The sequence below is a fragment of the Alligator sinensis genome, unplaced genomic scaffold, assembly GCF_000455745.1.
Source record: "Alligator sinensis unplaced genomic scaffold, ASM45574v1 scaffold506_1, whole genome shotgun sequence".
In the NCBI taxonomy this organism is placed as follows: Eukaryota; Metazoa; Chordata; order Crocodylia; family Alligatoridae; genus Alligator; species Alligator sinensis.
The window spans coordinates 1,070,580-1,080,024 of NW_005842215.1; the positions used below are offsets into that span (position 1 = coordinate 1,070,580).

Genomic DNA, 9,445 nt, shown 5'->3' on the forward strand with positions numbered 1-9,445 from the left:
TGGCTTGCCTCCATAGATGCTTCTCAAGCAAATCCCAGGACGTCATTCTCCCCTTGTACTCGGCCTTGGTGAGGCCACAGCTGGAGTACTGCGTCCAGTTTTGGGCCCCACAATTCAAAAAGGATGTGGCGAACCTTGACAGAGTCCAGAGAAGAGCCACGCGCATGATCAGAGGTCAGGAAAACAGACCTTATGATGACAGGCTGAGAGCTATGGGGCTCTTTAGCCTGGAAAAGCACAGGCTCAGGGGTAATCTGATGGCCACCTATAAGTTTATCAGGGGTGACCACCAGTATCTGGGGGAACATTTGTTCACCAGAGCGCCCCAAGGGATGATGAGGTTATAAACTACTGCAAGACCATTTCAGGCTGGACATGAGGAAGAATTTCTTTACTGTCCGAGCCCCCAAAGTCTGGAATAGTCTGCCATTGGAGGTGGTTCAAGCACCTACACTGAGCACCTTCAAGAAAAAATTGGTTGCTTATCTTGCTGGGATCCTATGACCACAGCTGACTTCCTGCCTTCAGGCGGGGGGCTGGACTCGATCTTCCGAGGTCCCCTCTAGCCCTAATGTCTATGAAATCTATGAAATCTGGTATCAGTGCCCCCAAACCAGACAAATTTAAAAGCCAAAATGAAAATCCAGAGCAAAGGCTCCAGAGATTACCCGATTCACACTGGTACTGCTCCCTGTGACTCCAGATGAGGACAGAACAACCTGGTCATAATTATAGATTTGGAGTATGCAGAAGAGTTTACTTAGTTTATCAACAAAATTAAGATGAGAGAGAGAAACTTGGCAACAGATTTCCTTTAACTGAAAGGAACTTAAATCCCAAACTTTCTGATGACCATTTTAGCTTTGTAACTGTAAATAAAAACACAGCAAGCAGCATCTTATTCTGCCCCACTACTATTTTCTTAAAATGCAATAATTCATAACACTGTCCCTGTATCTGTATTTATAAACTAGGTACACCTCAAACTGTTCATTCAGAAGCTGCGTACAGATGTTCATTTCTACTGGAAGAAGTTTCTTTCAGTAAAAAAATAGTCTGGGAGCTAGACTTTAGAGATGGTCCTCCAGCCCCACAGGCAAGGTCTCCAACCAGGGGGCACTAGAGGGGTGTTCCCTGGGCCACTTTAGGATCCTCAGGAGAGGCCATTAGTTCACAGCTTGCCCTCTTGGGAAGGGGGCAGGCTGTCAAAGTGGCAGTTGGCTGCTGCTGAAAAGCGGCAGCCATCACAGACAACCAGGGAGGGTTCCACCAGGGGAGATTGGCAGGATCGGGGCAGGTAATCTCCCAACCACCAACTTTTAAATCACGGCCCCGCCACTCAGCTGGGTGGGGGGCAGCAAAGGCAAGCTGGTAGCAGCCAGAAAAGCTCCCCTGCCTCTTCCCAAAACCAGGGACCAGATGGTTTGGGAAAGAGCAGGAAGTGGCCACCGCTGCTCCTATCACATACCAATCTATGAGGAAAGGGAGAGAAGGTACACCCCACACCTTCTCCAGAACCCCCAGTCTCAGAAGGCAGGGAGCATTTCCCCAGCTGCACTTACAGTTACTTCAAGGGAAACTAAGTGTTCAATATCCTGAGAGAAGCTGTACCAGAAAGGATTTAAACCTCGTTGTTGCCAAACTTTGTTTTGTTTTTTTCTTCTCCCGAAGCAGCCATTTTTGCTCCAGGAGAAGAAGACTGAACACCCGTACACTTTCAATTTCTACCACAGGAATGGTAGTTCTCCCAATAGAAACTGAACATCTGTACCTAGTCAGACTGGAAGGTATTTGATAACCAAAAAATTCACTAAAACTCTGCTTGGAGTTGGAATTAGCTCATCTCAAACACAGCCATTGTGCCTGCCTGGTCTCATACAGGCGTTCCCTTGCCTACTTGCAGTGTGCGCCCAGGGTTGGCTGCAGCATTTGTTCCTGTGGTCTTGGTGAGGGCTTGCGTTCTCCCCGAGGGAAACTTTCTTGCCACAACTTGGGTCTTACTTTCAGTGGTGGGGCTCCCTCCCATAGCCCTTCGCAGGTCGGTCGCACTTCTTAGTGGGTATTCTTGGGACTCCACCTCCCCTACACCCCAGCTATGCGCCAGCCTTTAAGACGGCCACTTGATGGTCGGTTGGCTCACCTTCCGATGTCGTCTCCTGGACCCTCTTCATCTGCTGGGCTTCTGGTGATCTCCCCCTGCCCTCTGTGTCTTCCAGATGTTAGACCATCTCTGCTGCTATGCCAGGTCTTCCTTGCTGTGCTGCTGCTCCCAGTACTGCCCCGGCCCTTCCTATTCCCTGAGTGTCACCCGTGGCCCTGATCCTCGCCTTAGGGCCCCTTGGGGTAATGCACAAAAGGAACACATTAACAAAGAAAGAAAAGGGTAGCAGAGTCTTAGCCCGTCCCCACTCACAACTCTGGTGTCTGCGGCTCTGCAGTCCCTTGACACTGTCCTCGTTTCCCTAATTGCTCGCGGGCCCCTCCAGTGGGTCTGCCCTTGGGTCCCCTGGTGGCAGCCGGTGCAGTACTTGCCCAGCTCAGAGAGCACTCCTGCAGCACCTCTCCAGATGTTTCCTGGCCACTGGCTTTTATCTCTGCCGGGCAGCATTCTTGTGTGACATCATCTGCCTGTGCTGCTTTTAGCCGAAAATAAAAGGGGCTGACAAATCGTGTGGGCACTCCATCCTGGTGTGGCTGGTCCGTCTCTTCTTCTCCTGAAAAAGGGAAATTTGCCCTGTCTTCAGGGCTTTCCTTTTTCTTATGGGGATGGGCTGTCTCTGGCCCAGGTCCCGCCATGGGAGGAGTCTCCTGTTCCCTTGCTTTCATCTTCCTGGGACACCATAAGTAATGAAGTTCTTTCTTAAAATACTTCAGACAGAGAGCATGAAATGTTTGGTTTTGCCACTAGACAAAGAAATAGTCTATAATTGCAGTATGTATTTCTATTTTTTTTTTTAAATTCCATCACTCTAGTCTATGGTGTTGTAAAAATAAGGAAAATCAAGAATACTGAAGCTTTTTTGTAGTTATATTTCTAATCAGTATAAAATGTAACACTACTTAAAGACAATTCTGAAGTCTGTTTAAAAGGTCTCATAAATACAGTATTTCACTTATACCTCCTCATCCAGAAAGCTTATCATCTTTCAATACATAAAAGTTTACATTCTTTTCAACTCCTGGGTTACATCCAAATTTTGACATTTTGAATGACTAACACTGGTATACTCAACTGAGAGAAGAGCTGAAACTAAGCTTGACTGTACCAAATGGTGAAACAGAAAAGGCTTAAGATCTGTATATAGTCAACATTACCCCTACCCTTTTAAATAAAACTAACATTTTAGACAGATCAACATCAAAAGCTGTCTGTGCCAATGGACTCCAAAGTGCATACATAAAATAAAAAAGCCACACACACTTATATTCAAAATCTGAAATTATAAGGAAAAATATGAAAATCCTTTTCTAGATGTTCTGGCACCAAGAACATCACAGATTTTTGGAATAAAATGTTTATTTCAAGACAAGCAGTTTGTGGCTATATATAAAATTGTTGAACACTGCAGCAGTCCACAGGGATTTACCAATTAAGTTTTATAAGAAAATTAGCTCCTAAAAATATAGCCAGTTGAACAAAAATAACTTTGAAAATTTCCAAAGTAAAAGCCTTATCTTGGTAAGAAGACCCAAGTACTTGCTTTATATACAGTACAGCATTCATTAGAATTTTAATAAACTTATGCTTAAGACATGACATTTCTTAAACTACAACACACTGAATGCTCTTGTTCACTTTGAATCAAGAAAGGAGGTTCTCTCTACAGGATCATCTGAACCATTTAGTTCTTATAATTAAACAGGAGATCAGTTTGTCACATACTTTGCAAGGCATAACAAGCTAATTAAAACTAGTCCACTGATTAGCACAAATGTATTATATGTTCAAGTAAATTTCAATGATTAAATTGCTCAATTAAATTTAATTATTCAATTATTTTAATAAATCTTCTTTGTGCACTACAGTGCCCTATTTACCAAGTTCTTCAGCTCTGCTCTTGAAATCTTATGGGTAAAGATTTGCTTTTCCCCTGACCTCTCCCTGTACCAAGCAAAAGAATTTCAACAGAGTAGCCATCTTCCTGACATACTTTGTGACTGAGCTTTTGATTAATAAATTTAAAACATGTATTATGATATGCACAAGGCAAGGATTTCTGAGTGATCTCTTTCATTGGACCAACTGCATGGTTGGGATAGACTTAGACAAGGTTTTGAATACAATGCCTTTTTCAACATTCCAACACTACTTACACCCAAAAAACAGGAAAAAAAAGCAGTGGCAGTGGTACACACATTTCCAGGTGTCCAGTCCTGACACTGGCTGTAAACTGCACATGAACTGCAGCTGGGGAGCAGGGGGCTGGGAGAAGCAGAGGAAGTCCAAATGTGAGAAAAGTCCTCCAGGGGAGGTGATGTCAGGATGAACCAGGGCAGGAGCCTCTCTTGTGTCAGGATGAACCAGGGCCTCTTCTGTGGCTGAAGGCCCCAAGTTATGAGCAAGAACCTGAAAGGCGGGCAGCTCAAGTGTGGGTGTGGGTAAGTGATCTTAAGTCTCAATTTATGACCGTCGCTGGGTTAAAAAAAATGTTGGGCACCATTGGCAAAGGTATTTGAAGACTTGTGGTGCTTGGGAGAGGTCCCTGAAGGCTGGAAAAGGGCCAATACGGTGCCAATCTTTAAGAAGGGGAGGAGGGAGGATCTGGGAAACTATAGGCCAGCCAGTTGGACCTCAATACCAGGTAAAATTTTGGAAAAACTTATCAAGAAGTCCATTTGTGAGACTGACAGAAGGCATGATACTGAAGGATAGCCAACATGGTTTTGTTGTGGGCAAGTCATATCTGACCAACCTTGTCTCCTTTTATGATCAAGTAATGAACTGCTTAGATGTGGGAGGTGCGGTTGACTTGGATTTTAAAAAGGCCTTTGATGTGGTCTCCCATGATGCTCTTATAGAAAAACTGGGGGATTGTGGGCTGGCAGAGTCCACAATCAGGTGAGGTGGGAACTGGCTACCAGATGCAGTTCAATAAGGATAAAGAGAGTGCTTCACCTGGGGAGAAGTAACCAGCGACATGACAATAGGTTAGGAAATGTCCTGGCCAGCACAATGGCTGAAAGGGACCTTGGAGTTACGGTTGATAACAGGATGAACATGAGCTGCCACTGCGACACTATAGTCAACAGAGATAATAGCGTACGGGGGTACATTAGTCAATGCATCGCCAGCAGGGCGGAGGAAGTCTACTCGGTGTTGGTGAGACCCCAGCTGGAATACTATGTCCAGTTTTGGGTGCTGCACTTCTAAAAAGACTTGGAGAATCTTGAAAGGGTCCAGAGAAGGGCCACAAGAAAGAGCAAGGACCTGGAGGACAAATCTTATTAGGAAAGACTAAGGCATCTGGGACTGTTCAGCCCGGGGAAGTGAAGACTGAGGCGGGACTTGGTGGCCATCTATAAGTATGCAAGGGGTGAATATCAGGAGCTGGGAGAAAAACTGTTCACAAGGACACCCCAGGGGAAGACAAGGAGCAATAGCCATAAACTGGTAGAGGACAGTTTCAGGTTGGATGCAAGGAAGAACTTATTTACAGTAAGGGTGACCAGAATCTGAAATAGACTTCTCAAGGAGGTGGTGCAGTCCCCAACCTTGGAAGTCTTCAGGAGGCAACTGGACAGACACCATGCCAGAATATCATTTGATCTCAGTGGTATTCCTGCCCAGAGCAGGGGGATTGGACTTGATCTTTTGAGGTTCCTTCCAGCTCTTAATTTCTATGATTCTATGATTCAAGGCACGTGGAACCACTCTTCTGTGTGCCCCAGGACCAAGCTAGGGGGTGCTGTAAAAAAAACAAACCTCTGCTCTGGCAAGGCATGGAGATGGGCAGCACAGGGACACTTGCTGGTGAGGGCTCCCAAGAGCTCAGTATGGCAGGGTTTAGGCAAGAAAGCACCTACCCGGCTGTCTAAAATCAGCTGGGCCCGGGAAGGAAGGGGAGGTAATGGGGAAGACCTGTACCTACCTGTCTGGAGAGGGGGCATGACATGTGGGCACAGTAAGGCACAGCACGACACAGTGCTGAGCACCCAGTGCAGCCATATCCTTAAGGTGCAGGTAGGGTGCGGCAGCAGCAGTTTACAGATAACTGGCCCCAGTGCCTCTGCCACTTCTCCCAGACCCACGGCTCCCCAGATACAGCACATGTGTAGCTTCCAGCCACTGGGAGGTTGTGCTGGGCCTAGATAGCTGCAAACTGCCTGTGCGGCACCCCACTCTGCAGGCTTGCTGTGCTCCCTAACTCAAAATACAATAAAAAAAAAGAAGAGTATAATTTTTCACAGCACACTAGCATGCCACTGCATACCCTTTGTGAATCACTGTAGTAAGCAAAAGGAGATGCTCAATTTTGTAAAGCAAAGCACAAATCCAAGCATCAATAGGCAGAGAATGACAAATAACAAGAAACTATCAGAACTGAGACATGAATACTGGAGTCCTTAACTGCTAGCTAATTAACTAATATGCTTTTACTTGCTAGGCCTTAAACTCCACAAATGTTTGTACCAGGACACAAACAACTGTGACTGCTTTAGGCTGAACCCTAGGGTGAATCAGAAATATTTATATTCTGGAAAAAATTCCAGTCTAAATAAATACTTTTTAATGACAGCCATGAACAATTCATATGAGAACACTATACAGTTAGTATCAGCAGTCAAACCTTCACCAAGGCTTTACTTTTAGTTACAAACTTAAATATAGTTTAAAAAATTTAATGATTGAATATGCAGTTTCAAATGCATTGGGTACATCTACTTAATATACACCAAATTTACATTTAAAGCCAAACTATATAAAATCCTGCTCTACAGGACACATTTCAAGGGGCTTATGAGAACAAGAGAACTTTGAAGCAGGAAGAGATAAATATTTATTAAGCAAACATACTGACACTTATGACCTAAAGTTATAGCAAGAGAAAACGCATTCATTAGAGTTCAGATGATCCAAAGAAAACCCCAAGTCAAATAAAAATACCCCTATTTCTATATAATTTTTCATGTTTTAAGAACATCTTATGACTTTTTACTAATTCAAATCTTTCCTTCCAGGTTTCAGTCACAATGACAGATTTAGAAAATGACAACCATAATAAATAAATAAATAAATAAATAAAAAAATAAAAGCATTTGAAGCAGGGGTTTATAAGCATCTGAAGCAGCTTGTTTTAATTCTGTGACAGTATTTCTATTATGACATGCAGGTGTGATACAGAACTGGGTGGTACCTTGGTCAGGACCCCACATCAGAAGGCAGAAGCCTAGGTGGCAGCACCAGCTGGCAGCAGGTCCAACACCAACCCCATCTCATCCTGGGCCCTCCTATGAAGGTCTCAATGGAGGACACTTCTCTCACATACCACATGCCTTAAATTAAACGCCAAGTGACCTGGGTGACCCTCCAGCTCCTGATGGGAGGGCTATAAAATCCCCTCACTTCCTGTAAAGCTCTGTCCCAGCAACAACATTGTTACGTTTTATGGTCTTGGTCTCCCCAACCTTGACCAACTGCTGCCCTGACTGTGACCTTGTTCCTGACCCTTAGCTTGACACCCAGGCAACAGGATAGATATCTGGCTTTGACCTCATCTACCTGCCTTCTGGTAAACCCCTGTCCCACTGTCCCAGGCCCTGCCTGTTACTCCTGGCTTCCTGTTTCCTGCTTTCCGAATTCCTGGCTTTATCCTTATTCCTGGTTCCTCCCTATTAACCTCTCTGCTCCCGACTGCCTTGCCAGCTTCTGCCCTAGCCTGACAACCACTCACATCCCAGTCTGAGAGAAACCTTACCAGAAGTAAACTCCACAGGCACCCTAAAATACCTAACCAGATTTGAACTTCTTTAACTGAGATACATGTGCATGCCTAGAGAAACAAATGTTACTCTAGAAATGGTGACCCAGTGCTGCTTTGAAAGTAACATATACCATCTTTTCTCACATACCACATGCTCCTAAATTAAACATGTCCCTTGCTTTTAGAAGACAGAAGACAGAAAAAAAACAAAACATTCTCCCCCAAAGTCATGGCCAACTGTGTAACAGTGTCCAGGAAGTGCAGCATCCCAGAAGACAGCCTGGATGAGGCAGTAGGAACTTCCTGGTATGGAGGACATCAACAAGACTAAGCTCCAGACCCTCACAAGGACAGTAGCAAGATAGTTACTTCTTTACTATCAGGTATGCAGGATGTAGTCATATTCATCCAGAGGCAAAAGGAATCAGAACTCATGGTATGGGTGATAGCTTTTTTTTATTAGACCAACTAGATTTTTGGGGGGAAAAAAATCTTTAATTGCAAGCTTTCAGGCACAAGCACCCTTCTTCAGGCATAGGAGAAAAGATTGTAAAAGTTCTCCTGGGTAGAAATGAAAGTTTATATTTCGTAGAAGAGTTGAAGGTATGATAAAGTCTCCTGTTTGGAACAGTTCATTATATATGCAGATTAGGCCCACAGAAAAATTGGAATAGTTTTACTTCAAAGTTGTTTGGTGGCAAGCAGGATGTAGTCATATTTCCTTCTGGTTATCATGTTTCATATTTCTCCTATGCCTGATGAAGGGTACTTGTGCCTGAAAGCTTGCAGTTAAAGAATTTTTTTTGCAAAAATCTAGTTGGTCTAATAAAAGATATCACCTCTACCATGAGTTCTGACTTCTTTACTAGATTTTTATATAAAGTTCCTGTAAATAATAGTGTTGTTTACACACCACAAGCCTCAACAAGATGCTACAGATTGCATGCATCTGCTCACTTGCTCTTAGCCAGTTCAAAGTGCTCAGGCTGTGAGAGGATTAAAACTGGGCTCTAACCTTTCTGTTTTCAAGACCACGGAGAAATGGCAGCCATGGATGACAGCTATGAGTCACAGCATCTGCTTGCTTCTATAACACCCCTGCTTCTATTTCAGCAAAAAATAATAATAATAATAATAATAATTAATTTTAAAAAATATATATCAGCTTCCCTACTTCAGATACACACCACAATTTTGAAGGGCTGGGAGGAGGGGAAGAGATATGTATGGTATGTGAGTATATATATTTTCTACTCTCAAAAGCATAGCAAAAATACTACTTGAAATCATATGTGGGGGGGAGGGCAGGAGTCAGTCCAAATGTACCACTTGATCCATCTGCTGAATTAAAACAAACTTCAATTTGTTTCAAGTCTGTGTATTGTCTTCACTTTTACCCAATCCCATATGTCAGGGGTGTCAAACATACCAGAAGTTCAGGACAGGGCTGTAATGAGGCAGGGCTTGCCACAGAATTTGGGGTCTCTGGGCTCTAATGGACACAGCCATTGGCAACAGGGCTG

The 9,445-nt window shown here is 44.0% G+C and overlaps 1 protein-coding gene across 1 annotated transcript in view; it reads right to left on the bottom strand.

Annotated features, from left to right (window-relative positions):
- FRS2 (fibroblast growth factor receptor substrate 2) overlaps positions 1-8,956 on the bottom strand; it is an 88,228-nt gene extending 79,272 nt beyond the window's left edge. The window contains exon 1 of the mRNA XM_025207987.1: positions 8,938-8,956. The gene's annotated coding sequence lies outside the window, so the exon portion shown is untranslated. The remainder of the gene's footprint in view (positions 1-8,937) is intronic.
- Between the last annotated feature and the right edge of the window lie 489 nt (positions 8,957-9,445).